Genomic DNA, 17,722 nt, shown 5'->3' with positions numbered 1-17,722 from the left:
AATAAATTTTGATTTTAAATTTTATTTATTTATCCTTACAATGGCGTGTATGAAAAATTGATGTTAAAATTATTAGCAATAATGGATTTGTTTCTTATTGTGTTATGGAAAGTCAAGAATTTACCAAATAGGGAGAGTTTCTCATCGCCCAAGTTTCAATTGGACAGAAACTTGGAATCATGCAACTTGGTTGCATGATGAATGAGAAATTTCATATTTGGAAATTAGACAAATTCATTGACAATGTGTCAAGTGAAGGACTAGGAGATCGAGTACACAAAGTTGTGTGTTGATCAAGTTCACCATAAGAATAACAAAGATATTCGTCATGATTTACTAAAAGGTTTAGTAAATATGATTATACTTACAAGATTAAGTGTAATTTTGAATTGATTAAAGGGTTTAGATCAATAGCAAAACGAATAAGAAGAATCAAATAGGCAGAAAGATAAGAGTTTATCCATTCTAAGAAGAAGGGAGAGTGGCTTTTATGCTTTATGATAGGTCTTAATGATTAAGAACCATATCTCAATTGATCCTCTAAGTGAGTCTTGATACAATTGTATGTTAGAGAAGAGGAATCAACGATTGATGAAATGGTCAAATCAAGAAGACAATCATACTTTGCTCCAATAACAAGTCTTAAAGTTAAGATTGTGACAATGAGTAAAAGGTATTAAAGGTTTAATACATTCATCAAATGTGGAAAGTTGTGATGTCTTGGATAAGACAAAGACCAACTATGATCAATTTATGAAGTGTTTTGATACAAGCTACACTAACTCTTGAAAATTTGTTTGTCAAGAAATGTTTATTAACAAAAGAATCTTATATGTCAAGGAGTCAGTGGGAGTCTTAATGGTCTCGAAAAGTTTCAAGAACAAATCAAATAAACCTTATCGATCATCACTAGCACACGACTTGAGGTTTACAACCTATCGTAAAGACATTATTTTGTTTTTGTGCCAATCCAATCGAGTTAATTATGCATGTGAGTCCTATGAGTTCTCATTTGAATGCGTAAAACGCAAGGACCTTGATCAATGAAAGGTACATTGATAGGAAAAAGGTAAGATGCTTAACTACTTGGAAGACGTGGTGGGCAGCTGTGCTACCATAAGGCAAGAAATCAAGATTAAGAAAGTTCGATCCATATGAGTTTGAATTTGTCGTAAACTTTGGTTTTAACAAATTCGCATGGATAGGAACACATACACCGTTTAAATCTAAGTGTCATAAGATTTCCTCCTTCATGAAAATGATTGTGAGAAAATGCTTTCACTAAGAAAGATTTTAAAAGATAGTGATTGTAAAATTGCATTCTCAAATTCGATCATGGTTACGGCATCCCTTTCCATAATTTGAATTGTGAGGTTTGGCAATTAGTCTTAATTGTTAAGACACACATATGAACTATCTAAGGCAAAAGTGTATAAGTTCAAGAAGCCTTGATAAAAGATTATCAAAGCACTAAGTATTAGAAACATGAACTTAAGAAATTCAATAAGTATTGTTTTTCTGAAAGTTAAGATGTTTATGAATACATGTCGAAGCTAGTGGGAGCATAAGTGTTATGTTTTATAATAATCATCATGATAGTGGGAGCATAAATGTTATGATTGTATGATTATTAAGGCACGTATTGCATAGTTGGCAATATTAATTATAGAAAACAAGAGTCATACTTTGCGAAGTTGTAAGAGTTGAAAGGTTATTTTGCTATAATTAAGGGAGAGAATATTATGCTTCATTTCAAATCTAAAGGATTAGGTTGTGGAATGTTAATAAATTTAGGCAAAGGTACATAGTGTGTTCTTAAAATTTCGATTGTGATTACGGCATTCCTCTTCGCAATTCGAGTTTTGAGAACATAGCAAATAAAACATTATGCGTCGTGTCCCATACGCTTCGGGTATAGGATCGATTGCGAATGCTTTAATGTTTGACCATTCTAAAATTTTCCAAATGTATAGTGCATTTAGAGGGAAAAGGGACTAGAATTGGTTTTGACTAAAATAATTAAACAACTATCAAAGGACAATCCAAAGTTCGACGAGGCTTGGTCGCTTGCGAGTAGTTGGAAGTATAGTATTGGAAATTATGGAAGTGTTTCCATATTGGATGGACGATATCGACATCATTACGAATAGATAAGATTCTATTAAGAATGAGTTGTCATATAGAAAATATGGAAGTGTGTCCATGTTGGGAAGTAAAATCTATGTCTAGATTAGAAACTTTATGCGAAAGGATGTTCAAAGGAATGTACTTTGAGTGAGAGACATCATATCTAAGGAATTGTCTTGTAACAATTTCCGATAGAGGAATTTGTAATATCATTGGCAATAGTCTTTGAGACTTTGGTGCAGTGACATTATAAAAGGATCGTTGCATAAAGTGTTAGAATCTAGTGTATTCTATAAGTAACAAGAATTTGACATTCTTACACTTAAGAAAATGGATTTGGTGTTGTAAAATGAGAATGATTGGAAATGTGTTCAATTTGTCTATTTCGCAAAAGTAAGAACCATAGGTAAACATTGTGTGCATGCTAGGAGCATGGGACAAGTGTTGGAATTCAAATGCGAAGTTGATTACCCGAAACGACAAATAATGAGTAATCGATATGGTGATAAATAAAACGTGTTTTGTTTATACTCAAAGGTTTGAGGCCATATGGGATTAGTATTATTCTTGTGTTTCACCTTGCATGTTTTGACTTCCAGAATAATTGAGTTTATTAAGAATAATCGAATTATTCAAACGGGCCACAGTCGTTCATATGTTGGAAGTAGATATGAATGAAGACTGTCGTGAATTGGTGTGTGGATTGTCTAGAAGAGTATTAGACATAAGCAAATGTTTGCTGCAACGTTCATGAGTGCTTATGAATATGATTTGAGCATTGGATTAAACCCACGCTCACTTGGATCACTCCATGAATTGTATTACGAGTGATTAGTGAGACGATAACATCTTATATTCTTGAAACCGAGATGTGTGAGTTGTATCTTGCGAATCGGTTGCACATTGATAATATGTAAACGCACCAGTAACTTGGTGTTATAAAACATATTGTTGTGTGTAATTCGGTGAGTGAGTGCAAGCAAGCATTGTATCAAAGTTTATCCGTTCCTTTTATCCAAAGTAGGATAAAAGCGATATCTTTGGGCCCCTCGATGGTTTAGTGATGACATATGTAAATGCTCGGCCGGGCTAGGGCTAATTTGATTTGTTCAATTAGTCTGTCTTCATAAATCGGAAATCGAGAAGTAGTACAAAGAGAATGATTAGAAATCATGTCTCATACGATATCTAGTATGGAGGAATATATGATCCCTTATCTAAGGACACGCGTATCTGATATGATCAGAGTTGACAGCGGCTTTGGAAAGCTACGATTGCAGATCGGGATCTGAAGTCATACGCAGAATAGTTGTTAGACTTATCCAAGTGGGAGACTGTTGGAATAGTGTCTAAGTCCATAACTATTTTGGTATGTACTTGACCCGATGGTGCATGGTCCTTTTGGGTTGCCTTCACCAAAGCAACTTGATAGGATGATTTATGGAGAGTAAGGATTAAATATGATTTATTAATATATTATGGGAATAATATATTAAAGGAGAAATCATATTGTTTAATTAATATTAGTCAATAATTAATTGGTAATTAGTTTTGTGACTAAAAGAGATTAATTAAACTTAAGGGACTGGAATTGTAATTATAAGATAATTGCAATTTGGGCCATGGATTGCCTTGTATTAAGGGATGGACAAATTCTAATGGGAAACCCATAAGGAAATCGTCCATGGGCTTAATTAAAGGAGTCTATGGGTTGCTTAGGGCTTAAGCATCCAAATTAGGGTTTCCTTGTTAGATAACCCTAATAGCCCAACTATATAAAGACCCCTTAAGGCTCAAAAACGTGGCTAAGCTTCTTGTAAGGGTTTCTACACGTTTTTGGCAGCCTCCATCCTCTCTCCTCTTCATCCTATTGCTTATGGTGTTTGTGAACCATTAGAGGAGTGACACTTGTGACTCTAAGCCTTCCAAAGTCAATTCAAGGAGGAATTGTGATTGTTATTGCTACATAACAATCAAGGTAACACTATAAACTTATTCTCATGTTAATATGATTATATGTATGCTAGAATTAGGGTTTATAGTCTTGGATTCAAAGCATGTACAATAGAGAAACCTAGATCCAAGCATTAGGGTTTGTATGAGCACATAGGATGTCTTATGACCAAAACCCAACAGATTTTTGGAATTAGGCGTTTCATCATGGCCTTGTAAAGCACACGCTTGGAATGTCAACCAATGAACTGTGTCAATTGAAGCTTTTAATCGTAAACGATTCTTCAATATTTGTGCTTCGTTTTGCTTCACTATGATATTTTCAATGTGTGTTGCTTGATTCATCAAGTTTTCAGCAAATGTAACAACATTTCTATGTTGTGAACCTAAGTGCTTTAAGAATGCACACTTTTTCCATCATTAACTTTTTTCCAATTATCAAATCATTTAACAGTAAATGCATCGTAACCATTGCACACACTTGGCTTATCATTAAATATATAATAAATAAAAAAAAATAAGAAGCATGTGTTGTTGGAGAATACTCTAAACAATTAGGGAGAATGTTGAACCAAGAATATTGGAATCTACGAGGATGTTTCTTTGAACCTTTAACATGATATTCTTGAAGACGTATTTGGAAAGGTCCTAAAGTCATATAAGTTCGTCTTACTTGTTCCTTTAAATTAACCGGATATTCCCACATTTGTTTTTGTTTAGCGGGATCTCTTTCTAGATTTTTAAGATCCACTTCATTAGGATTTGATTGTGTAGCTTCAAAAATATCATTCTCTTGTTGATTTTCATGTTCTTGCGGTTGCGGCTCACCTGTTGAAGCTTTGTGACGTTTACTTTGTTGATTTTCATTATGAGTTTCTTCATCATCATTCTTTCTTTTGAAAAAAGAATCAATGATTTTCATCTTTCCCATAAAATTGTAAGCTTTGTATGATTGTATCTATAAAAATCAAAATTGAAATCATAATCTCATATTGCAAAATTCTGAATTCAATTAACCAACAAATGTTCCTAAATCATACAAATTTTATTTATGAGAAATCATTTAACTAATAATGCTCCTAAATCCTAACAATCAAAAATCTAATTAATTAACTAACAATTACATGGTATAACATAATTAAAAACAATCAAACATTGTTGATTTTAATTTAGAAAAAAATAATCAAACTGTTAAACATATATGAAATCAATCCTAAATCCTAACAATCAAAAATCTAATCAATTAACTAACAATTACATGATATAACATAATTGAAAACAATCAAACATTGTTGATTTTGATTTAGAAAAAAATAATCAAATAGTTAAACATATATGAAATCAATCATTGATTCCAGTAAGGACAGGGACGCATGGCAGTTAAAGATGAGAGATTATGATTTTTGCATTCTGAAGACAAAAAAAAAAAAAAAAAGACAAACCTGATTAAGTAATCGATTCCATCAGGGGCTCAGGGCAGTAGGGGTGTAGTGACAACATATGGAGACTTCACTCTTCAGCATGCAGCACAACACAACAGGCCAGCAGCAAGCAAAGACAATCACCAAATCACGATGATCCCATATTTTGTTTCATTCGGACTACTGGAAAGCACTGGGGCCAGCCCAATTTTTTAATGTATATGACTTAATATGGATAAAAAATGGGCTATTTAGACTTCTAATAAAAAAATCAAGGAGGGGGGGGGGGTGTATATAACATTCACCCATATTTGAAGTATCTATCCATATTTTCAACCAAGTTTTTTCTAAGCACTTTATGGTTAAAATAATATATATTTACATTATTTTTACAGACTAACTAAAAATCTAATTGAAAGTTGATAAACTAACTGATATAATATAATGATTTTTTTTATTAAAAATAACAAATAAGTTAACTGAAAACTATAAAATAACATAAAATTGCATTTATAAAGTTAATAAATATTATAAAACAAATACATAATATTATAAATTAAAATAACTAGTACATAACGATAATTCGATTATTTATGTTTAACTGAAATTTCTTATATCATATATATCACGAGTTGATCATGTTTATTCTTACATCAAAAAATATTACAACTTAGATAGAGATATAGAACAAATTACTCTCATTTTTATCTAAGTATATTTTATAGTCTTACATATAGAAGTTAAAATTGCTAAACAAAATTACATGAATTAGTATACATCTTAATTGACAACAACCCACGATAAAAATATAGCTTCCAACACACTTTCATCTAAGTTGCTAGCAAATTAAGAAATATTTACTTATCCATACACTAATTGCATTTTACCTAAAAAAATTACTTAACGTATTCAATCTTCATGGTCCTATCTATATGTTATTAGACTATCCATGATAATATTGAAAGAATATGTTTGCCTCATATTTGTTTCGGGGGTTCCGATAACGGATTTAACATGATAATGGATTTAACATGTATAAAATAACATGTATAAACTCAAAACTACTTCAGGTTTTCGGTCTGTCCCTACGTAAATACCCACCATGTTTGTTTGGATTTCCAAAAACAAAATTTTCTTAGTTTGCTAATAATACAAATGTCCTAACACCAGCAAAAAAAAGGTGATACGTTATAAACAAATTTGCAAATATCATTTCTTAGTTAACTGTTTTTGCTGAAAAATTACATTTTCACATATATTATCTACATAAAATGTCATTTCTTAATCAAATCATAAAATCAACAATAACATGTATCTTTAAAGTAAGTTCAAATCTACAAAGAAGAAATAACTTTAAAATAAATTCACAGTACTTTAAACCTTTTTACATTTTTTGTAAGATGAAGGATGGAAAAAAAAATGAAAAATAAGGTTTTTATACATCTAATATATGGGACCAACCATTTTAGCAGATAACATCTCAAAATACCAAAACAACGTTTTGTTGAGTTTTTAAACAAGATTATTGGTTAGGAGTAAAATTGAGAACTATGTGTTTGAGAGAATTGTCAGTTTCCATTATTTTGTAAAATGATGGAAAAGACGAAAAATAACGTTTTCATACATCTAATTTGTAGGGCACACCATTTTTGCATATGGCATCTACAAAATGGAAGGGTTTATATGTGAGATCTTCAAAACGAAGGGCACACCATTTTTGCATATAACATCTGCAAAATGGAAAAGTTCATTTGTGAAAATCAATAAAACGATGTCGTTTTGATGATTTCACGTATGTAATCAGCGAAAATGATGATAATTTTAATTATTAGACTTCTCTAAAGTGGAAAATATGATTAGATATATTTGTCTTTTTATATCTAATTTATATGATCTTAGTTTACAAAAATTACTACTTAAAATGAAAAAGGAATCCTAAAATGATTGATTTTTAATCAAAATGTAAAAGTGACACCAATTTTAAAATAATACATTTGAGTCTAACCATTTTTTGTGTCAAACTATAAAAATATTGTTGATAATTATACCAAAAAAATGATGAAATATGACATTTTCATACTAAATGTACATTTAAAACTATCAAATCATATATTTTAATCATACATTTTTGTATATGTCATCTTCAAAATGGAAAAGTCCATCTGTGAAACTCAACAAAACAACGTCGTTTTGATGACTTCACATATGTCATCAACGAAAATGATGACTATTTTGATGATTAGACTAATTTTTTATTATTTCTTTAAAGTGGTAAATATGATTGGTCTTTCAAAATAGTGTACTCGCTGGCGGGATCAAATGTCGGTGAAACCACGATATCACCATGATGGGAGATAACTCTTGGACGACAGTCAGTCATCGCAATAGGAATGTGAACGTGCATGGTAATCGTAGGGATCATCAAAGCAGCCAAGAACCAAGAACTACTCACGTAAGGTCAGATATAATCTCTCTCTTTATCACTAATTTTCCAGATTCTGTTCAAGTCGAAGACATTCAGAGGGTATGTGGCCGAGCATGTAGTCGCTTGGGTAAGATAGTTGGTGTGTTTATCGCTAAAAAACTATCAAAATTAGGGAAACGATGGTAATTGTGACTCTCTGATAAAACAACTTTATGAAGTTTGGTTTGGATCATATAAACTATTTGCCTCCCTCCCTCGTTCCATGAGAAATAATAATCGTACACCCAAAACTCATGGCCTCTCCACAACAGTTCATTGCAATGTCTGAGGCCTTCCTAATAATATGAGAAACATCACTAATATGGAGGAGATCATTGATCTTCCTTCTGGAGACTACATAGTTGAAAAAAGACAAAGGTCATGCCTTGTTAAGGCAAGAGATTTTTCTACACTTCACAATCTCCGGGTGTTATGTTTGAACGAGGAGTTTGATAATTTTGAGATGAAATGTGTTGGAGGTTTGTGGGTGCTGATTGAGTTTTATTCCAATAATGCATGCAAAAACTTTATGAGTAGTGAAGCTATGGATCATTGGCTTTAAGAAAAAAGAGCATGTGACCGAAACTTTATTCCATCAGAACGTATAGTGTGGGTGGATGTTGAAGGAGTCCCTCTTTCTACTTGGAGTAAAGAGTCATTTAGAAAAATTCTCTCTGAATGGGGAACAATAGCAAAGTTAGATGATGACATGGGAGAAGATAATTACAAGAATAGGATATGCATACTTACAACTATCCAAATTATCATTTCAGAAGTAATCAAAGTTAGTGTTGGTGGGATTATACATTGGATTTGGGTCAAATAAGCTCTAGGGTGGACCCCATCCTTTGTTCATGACTTTCCTGCTCCTGATCTGGCCGAGAGTGAACTACAAGAAACTGAACAAAGCGAAGACAACTCTTACTGCTCTGAAAGGAATGAGGAGGTTTCATCCGATCCCTTTGGCATTTATGATGTTATTGAAAAAATGAAAAAATTGAGGTCAACAATGATATTCATAAAGGATTTAATAGCTGGGGTAATGGCAAAAAATACAACAGTAAAAGAGAGAGGCCTTAGGGGCAAAATGAAAATTTAGTAATGGAAAAGGTTTTTCCTCATGCTCCTGTTGAACGTCGTGCTTCAAGTTAGCCTGCTGCTTCACATGTTTATCCATCTGCTACCCCTGGACTGGCTATTGACCTCCCAGCCACTACAACAACTGTTCCGGCCTCTGATGCTGCTCCGACACTACTGCTAAAGAACCGCAAGCAGCACCCGCTGCTCCATCCATTCCGACAGCTGCCCCCACTGTTCCTGCTCATATTTTTAATTCTAGGTCTCTTCAAATTGTAAAAGAAAACTATAATAAATAGGTTTCGGTTGGTTTCTCAGGTGGATTTATTTGCATGTCGGGCATTCCATCTATGGATTATTCTCTATGTCATCCACCTGGTTTTTCAAATATCAATCATGGAGAGAATGGTTTTTCAACAATGACTCAATAGAGGCTGAATCCCGAAAAACAATTGCTATAGGAGGGAGTATTGGTTTAAATATGAATAGTTATTCTAAGCATTACAAAATTACTATTCAAGAGGAGCGATTTAATAAAATTTAGTTATGAATTGTTTATCTATTAATATCCAAGGAGTGGGATCTATTGAGAAACAGGTGTGGCTAAACTCTCTCTGTATCAAATTTAAAGTAAACTTTCTAGCTATTTGAGAAACGAAGAAGGAGCTAATAGACCTTTCTCTTGTTCATTCTTTTTGGGGTAACCTTGCGTTCTCTTATGTTTTTTCTCCTTCTCATGGTGCTTCAGGAGATATTCTGGTTGTTTGGGACCCAAATACTTTTATTCATAACACAGTAATCATCTTTGATTGGTACGTGGTGGTGGAGGGGGTTTGGGATGTCTCTAGCATGGATGTCTTGCTAATTTCTGCCTATGCTCCCCAAAGAGACGATTGTAAAAGACAACTATGGGATGAAATCGATATCTTGATTGCTTAATCTCAAGAGAATGTGTGGTTATGGGGGACTTTAATGAAGTTAGAAGCGAGTCTGAAAGGTTTGGTTCTCAGTTCCAACATATTCTTGCTAGAGTTTTTAGTCAATTTATTGATCAGGCCGATTTAGTTGATATTCCTATGGGTGGGCCCCGATATACATGGAGTGAGAAATAGGGATCCAAGTTTTCTAAGTTGGATCATTTTTGGGTCACCGAAGGTCTTTTGCAGCGCTTTTCTCATCTTATGGGTTTGGTTCTGGAGAAAAATATCCCTGATCACCGACCTATTATTTTATTAGAGCACCGGGTGGATTATGGTCCATATCCATTCCGTATATTCCATTCTTGGTTTGAGCTCGATGGTTTTGATGATGTGGTTCATAATTCTTGGAATTACAATATTTTTGAGAATGGGATCAATAATCCTTGGATTATTTTTAAAAAGAAGCTCTAACTTCTCAAATCTAGCTTAATATTATGGAATTCTAGCGCTCGTGACTGTCTGATTAGCAAAAGGAAAATTCTTCAAGACAAAATTGAAGAGATTGATGTTTCTCTTATGCTAGATGGGGTAGTGCTGATCTTCGTGAACAAAGAGTTTTGGCTATTAAAGAACTGACAGACTTAGATTATCTTTCTATAATTGACTTGGCACAGAAAGCGAAAATTAAGTGGGCCGTTGAAGGGGATGAGAATTTTGATTTTTTTTCCATGGTACTATTAATCGGAAGAGGCGTCAGAGTGCTATAAGGGATATCATGATGGATGGTGTTTGGGAGGATGATCCTGGGAAGGTTAAGAAGGAGTTCCAAAATTATTATAAAAATCTATTCTCTATGAAAAAAGGAAGACAACCTACTACTGATCCTAATCTGTTTCATACCCTCACGGATGATCAAGTTCTTCTCCTTCAAACTCCTTTCTCTCGTGATGAAATTAAAAGGGCTCTTTGGGATTGTGGTTCAGATCGGGCTCCTAGGTCGGATGGTTTTTCTTTTGGTTTCTTGAAAAGATACTGGAATCTTATTTCTTATGATTTGGTGGCTTTCGTTCAACATTTCACAGTCATTGCTCGGTCCCAAAAGGTTGCAACGCTTCTTTCTTTACAGTTATCCCTAAAGTTCGTGACCCTAAGAATATTAGAGACTTTAGACCTATTAGTCTAATAGGGTGTCGATACAAAACTATTGGTAAATTATTAGCTAATAGGTTGGCGGAGGTTATTGGTTATATTATTAGTTTGGAGCAGTCCGCTTTTGTTAGAGCTAGACAAATATTGGATGGTCCTTTTCTTCTTAACGAGGTGGTGTATTGTAGTAAGTCCACGAATAATCCACTTATAATTTTTAAAGTGGATTTCGAGAAGGCTTTTGATTCCGTTTCGTAGGAGTATCTTTTGGAAACTATGTAGATTATGGGCTTTGGTAAGTTGTGGTGGGATTGGATTATGGAGTTTCTTAGATCTGCTAGGGCTTCGGTTCTTGTCAACGGGTCCCCTATTGATGAATTTCAAATTCAACGTGGCCTGCGACAAGGTGACCCCTTGTCCCCCTTTTTTTTTATTCATCCTAGTTATGGAAGGGCTTCATGTCGCTCTATGGAAAGCTTATAATGCAAACATATTTCAAGGCATTTCTATTAGTGGGTTTGATATTTCCCATCTACTTTATGCTGATGATGTTGTTTTGTTATCGAATTGGGACCCAATAAATGTTCCCCGAATCATTCGTATCCTGCGATGCTTTTATTTAGCTTCACGGATAAAAATCAACTTACTAAAAAGTAATTTGATTGGAGTGGGAGTGCCTTTGGCTCAGGTTGAGGTGGCGGCTCGTAAAGTCGGGTATGCTCCTTATTCTTGTCCTTTTATTCACCATGGAGTCCCTGTTGGCCAGAACATGTCTCGGATTACTGCTTGGTCTTCAGTTGTTGATTGTTTTCAGTTAAAGCTCTCGAGTTGGAAAGCGAAATGCCTTTCTTCTGGAGGCCGCCTAACTTTGATCAAATCGGTTCTTGGAAGTCTTGGAATTTACTTGATGTCTATCTTCATGGTTCCGATCTCCGTTATTAACACCTTGGAGTCTCTTCGAGCTAGGTTTCTTTGGGGTGCTGATTTAGATGAGAGATGCATGCACTGGGTCCACTGGGACAGGGTCTTAGCCCAAAAAAATAATGGGGGTCTTGCTGTTGGCAGTCTGCTTTCCTTTAATTGGGCTCTGCTCTATAAATGGCGCTGGAGATTCTTTCATAATCCGAATTTGATATGGGTTAAAATTGTAAAGGCTCTTTATGGTCCGGATGGTGGTGGTAGCTCTTTATCTCAAAGAAGAGGTTTGATTAGTCCATGGAATGGTGTCATTCAGATGCTTGTGCAGCTTACTAATCATAATCTTGATCTCATGCCTTTCTGTCCTACTATAGTTGGTGATGGGAATAGAACTTCATTCTAATACGATGTATGGAAGGGGGATACATGATTGGCAGCTTCTTTTCATAGGATTTATGCTCTAGATCTTCATAAATCTATATCAGTCTTGATGGGTTTTAGTCATAAGAACATCCTATGTGCTCATACAAACCCCAATGCTTGGATCTAGGTTTCTCTATTGTACATGCAAGTTATCCAAGACTATAAACCCTAATTCTAGCCTACAAGTAATCATATTAGCATAAGAATGTGTTTAAGACATTACCTTGATTTTTATGTAGCAATAACAATCCAATTCCTCCTTGTATTGACTTTAGAAAGCTTAGAGTCACAAATGTCACTCCTCTAATGGTTCACAAACACCAAGAGCAACATGATGAAGAGGAGAGAGGATGGAGGCTGCCCAAAAACGTGTGAAACCCTAGAAGGATGCTTAGCCACATTTTTGGGTCATAAGGGATGTATATATAGTTAGGCTATTAGGGTTATCCAACAAGGAAACCCTAATTTGGATGCTTAAGCCCTAAGCAACCCATAGATTCCTTTCCTTAAGGCCTTGGACGATTTCCTCATGGGCTTTCCCATATAATTCATCCACTCCTTAATATAAGGCAATCCATAGCCCAAATTGCAATTATCTTATAATTACAATTCCAGTCCCTTTAGTTTAATTAATCTCTTTTAGTTACAAAACTAATTACCAATTAACTCTTGACTAATACTAATTTAAACAATATGATTTCTCCTTTAATATATTATTCTCATAATATATTAATAAATCATATTTAATCCTTTCTCTCCATAATTCATCCTATCAAGTTGCTTTGGTGAAGGCAACCCAAAAGGACCATGCACCATCGGGTCAAGTACATACCAACATAGTTATGGACTTAGACACTAATCCAACAAGTCTGTGATAGAGTGCTTCTTGGTTGGAGTTTTGATTATCTCAGGCATACACCTAGAGGGGGTATTGAGGATACTCAATGGACTTCTTTCACTTCCTTAATGCAGGGAGTTCTTCTTCATTCCATGCATGATCGTGTGGGGTGGACTATTAATGTCTTGGATTCCTTTACTGTTTCTGCTCTCCGAGTTTTTTTGGATAATCATATGTTACATTCAGGGGGTCCTGAAACTCATTGGAATAATTGGGTGCCTATCAAGGTGAATATTTTTATTTGGAGATTGCAGTTAAGAAGTATTCCGACTAGAGAGAATCTTTCTCTCCATGGGATTACTATGGACTCGATTCTTTGTCCCGTTTTCTCCAATACCGTCAAATCTATTGATCACCTTTTTCTCTAGTGCAATTAGTTGATCGAGATATGGACTTGGATAGTTGCTTGGTGGGGTATCCAGCTTCCTCAGTTTTCCTCTATTGATTATCTCCTCTCATGGTCCGATTCTCTTTCCATTAAAAGAGGACAACGACAAGCCTTTGACACTGTCATCTTGACTACCTTATGGTGTCTATGGAATTTTTGTAATTTGTTGTGATGACTTTATTTTTTTAGCTTCTTGCTAGTTTTTTTTTTAATAAATTCTCTTCCGTTCTAAAAAAAGTGGTAAATATGATTAGACATATTTGTCTTTTTATATCTAATTTATATAATCTCAGTTTACAAAAATAACTACTTAAAATGAAGAAAAAAAACATCCTAAAAATGATCGATTTTTAATCAAAATGTAAAAGTGACACCAATTTTAAAATAATACATTTGAGTATAATCATTTTTTTATCAGATTATAAGAATATTTTTGATACTTATACGAAAAATAAAATGATGAAATATGACATTTTCATACTAAATGTACATTACTATCAAATCATATGTTTTAAACATACCTCTCAATTTAGATTGATATGACAAACATTATTTTAAGATCTTTTTTTTTTCTTTATGTGGGTTTATAGTTTTACTATCAATATGTATCTCAATACACAATTATGTTATTCAAAATAATCTAATATAATCAATTTTAATGTGTCTACATGTAGTGGGGATGGTGAAGCAAAACTACGGTGTTACGCAATGTATGCCACTAAATTACATATGTTATTATGGGGATTTAACCAATGATATCAACTTTTGTTATTCAGTTATCTTGTTGGCTTCTAACTCAAGGTTGAGAACAAGTAATATTTTTTGTCTTTCCAATGTCATGGATTGAACTTTGTTATACATATAATTGATGACAATGATGTTTAATGTTTAGTTAGTGTTATTACTAATATGCCTCAAAATATGACACAATTGTTTGTTGTGATCAAGTTGTCTAAAATGGTATCAACCGATTAGTTATATACTAACCACCTAATCCTAATACAAATCAATTTCAGAAAAGCTCCTATGGAAATAGGTCATCCAACATCGAAAGTAACCAAGTATGTAAGTTATTACCTCTTACAAAGAATCATTTAGACATTATGCATGAAACAAAATTTTCTTACAATGGGCCTTGTAATAGAAGCATGTTGCTTGCAATGAGTCTGCATGACATTGATGAATCAACAAACAATAATGAAAATTGTAGATGTTGATTGATTATTCAAACATAAGCCTGCACTCGAAATCAATAGTAAACCAAGATATGTCATATTCTAATGAAACTCAATTTGATAACGATAAAATTAAGTCCAAGCAATCTTATGAGGATAATTTTGGTTTTATATTTCTCATTCTAAAAAAAATAAAAACTACTTTATAGAGATTGTCATCCATTACCATTTCATGCACTCTCAACTACAAACATAACCCTTGACTTACCTATAAACCCTCATCACATATGAAAGAGTGCTAGTTGTTAAATAACTGAATGTATTCATGAGGGATTTCATATTAGAACCATCAAATTTGCAAAATTATATATTTGAAGATTTTTTTCATGCTAAAGATTGTAAGGATAACGGGCACAAGAGATGAGAATACATGAGTTTTCATGGTTCATAAGTTAGTGTACGAGCACACATCCACAAACACATAATTGTGTCCCCATCATTTTCAAGCCAATAAAAAAGTTGTGGGTCACTTCATAAATATATGATAATATTGTAACATCCCAAAATCAAGTATAATGTTTTTGATAAAATCAGAGTATGGATAACAAAGAGGGGGTTCCATCTATAACATCATCAATCATAATGTATCAAAAATCATCAAAAAAAAGAAGACAATACTTGTTTTGAAAACAAAGTCAACAAAAGAGAAACATAAAGTGAATGTCATGCCCTGATGAATATCTAGATCCCCCAATCATACCAACTCCTTGTCCTTCAAACCTGAAGGACCTACAACTGAAGACATAAAGTAGTAACTGTAAGCCTAAGGCTTAGTAAGTAATCATAATTTCACCGCGTAAAATTTCAAACAAATTTTCACATTTTAAAAACACTTTATTTCACAATATTATAAAACTCATTGTTTCATATATTCGAACATAAGTAAAAATCCCAAGATCAAAACATATAAATAAAACTCCGCGTGTGTGTACTGATCATGTCGGCGCCTTCCCGCGATCCTCATTAGTACCTGAAACACATAACACAAAACACTATAAGCACGAAGCTTAATGAGTTCCCCAAAATACCACACATAATACATACTAGCCACTCGAGGCTATAACTTTGTGGGCCCTTGGGCCCTAACTCTGTGGACCTTCTGGTCCTAACTCTGCAAACCTTCCGGTTCTAACTCTAATATACACACGACATAAATCACATAGAAATAATGCAGTGAAACACATCACATAAATAGCATACAATAACTCTGTCACATAACTCTAACGTATAGTGAGAAGACTCACCTCAAACGTAGTCGGATGAACTCTCATGCTCATCGTCCCGACCTAGCCTCCTCCTATTATTCAAATAACATTCCCGATCAATACTCTCTCATAGTATCATTTCTAAAGATTGGGCAGAAGACCATTCTACCCCTCCCTGAACCCTCTTAAGTCAGCCTTGACTAAAACCCTAAAGTCAACAAAAGTCAATGGTCAAACTTTGACCCGACTCATCGAGTGCACATAGACGACTCGAAAAGTCCACACGTGTCCATGAAATCCTCCTTCTAGCCTCTCTTGACACGTCGAGTCAACCCCTTGCTCGACGAGTTACACCTGGCACGAATCGCGGGGCAAACCCGACTCGACTCGTCGAGTCCAATTATGAACTCGGCGAGTTGCATCCATGATCATACTCAAATGACCTTCTGAGGTCAGATCTGTTCCTCTAATCCATAGATCTGTCCTTCCCAAGCCCAACAAACATGTAAAGGTACAACCTTGATACACATGCAACGCTCATAAGTCTCAAAATGGAGAATTCACTCATAAATGGCGACCAAAGCTCATGACTCTCAGAGGATTTGCATACAACTGGGGTATACGGACTCTCTGGACCTCCCAAGGTCCAGATCTGAAGATATAGACACAAGGGGACATCACATACTCTAGATCTCTTACCACAAGAAGAGAAGAAACCCTAGATTCATGAAATCTAGCACACAAATGAAGATGGACATGAATCCTTACCTCCCACAGCAGCTCTGAATGAAAAGATGGAAGATTTAAGTCCCATAAGACAGCCTAACTCGAAATCCATCCTTCCCTTTGCTAAAGCGCATTAAAAGATGATGAATTAGCCTTCCTCTTGCACCACAAGCTTCCTCTCTGCTCTCTAGAGTTTCTCAGGGTGTAATGGTCGCAAATGAAGGCCATAAGGACCTTTAAATAGGTCCCATACCCGGACAACTAGGGTTTTTCTTAACAACACTGAATCGGCGAGTCCAGATATCCGACTCGTCGAGTCCCATCATTAAACAAGTCACCAAATCGCGATCCTACTCGACGAGTTGGGGTGTCAACTTGCCGAGTCTCTTCACACCCCAAAATAAAATACTCAAATTTCCATACCTAGATATCCGAATATTACAATTCTCCCCCAGTTGAATTAGATTTCGCCCTCGAAATCACTCCTTAACCATTATAGATTGAAATTATCAACTCGAAAGGCACCACTGAAATGATCTTCATATTACACTGACATTTTTCTCCGTGGACACCCGAAACCACATAAAACTTCCAAAACCAAAATTTAACAAACTCTTTCGTCGCTAAAATACTCCTCCCCAATACTCAGAAACTCTAGTGGCCTGACCTGCCGCCGGACCGCTCATTCGAGTGATCACCCTGATATTTACTCCTCGAATATCAACCGTGTTTACTCACTGGCTCTCTGATTCTCATAAGATCAATCCAACAACTGGCTATTGCTTGTCCCACTAGTCATGATAAATCATCCGAATCATGCC

Source organism: Lactuca saligna, chromosome 8, assembly GCF_052625555.1.
Source record: "Lactuca saligna cultivar CGN05327 chromosome 8, ASM5262555v1, whole genome shotgun sequence".
NCBI classification, from domain to species: Eukaryota; Viridiplantae; Streptophyta; class Magnoliopsida; order Asterales; family Asteraceae; genus Lactuca; species Lactuca saligna.
This window is presented reverse-complemented; position numbering follows the sequence as displayed.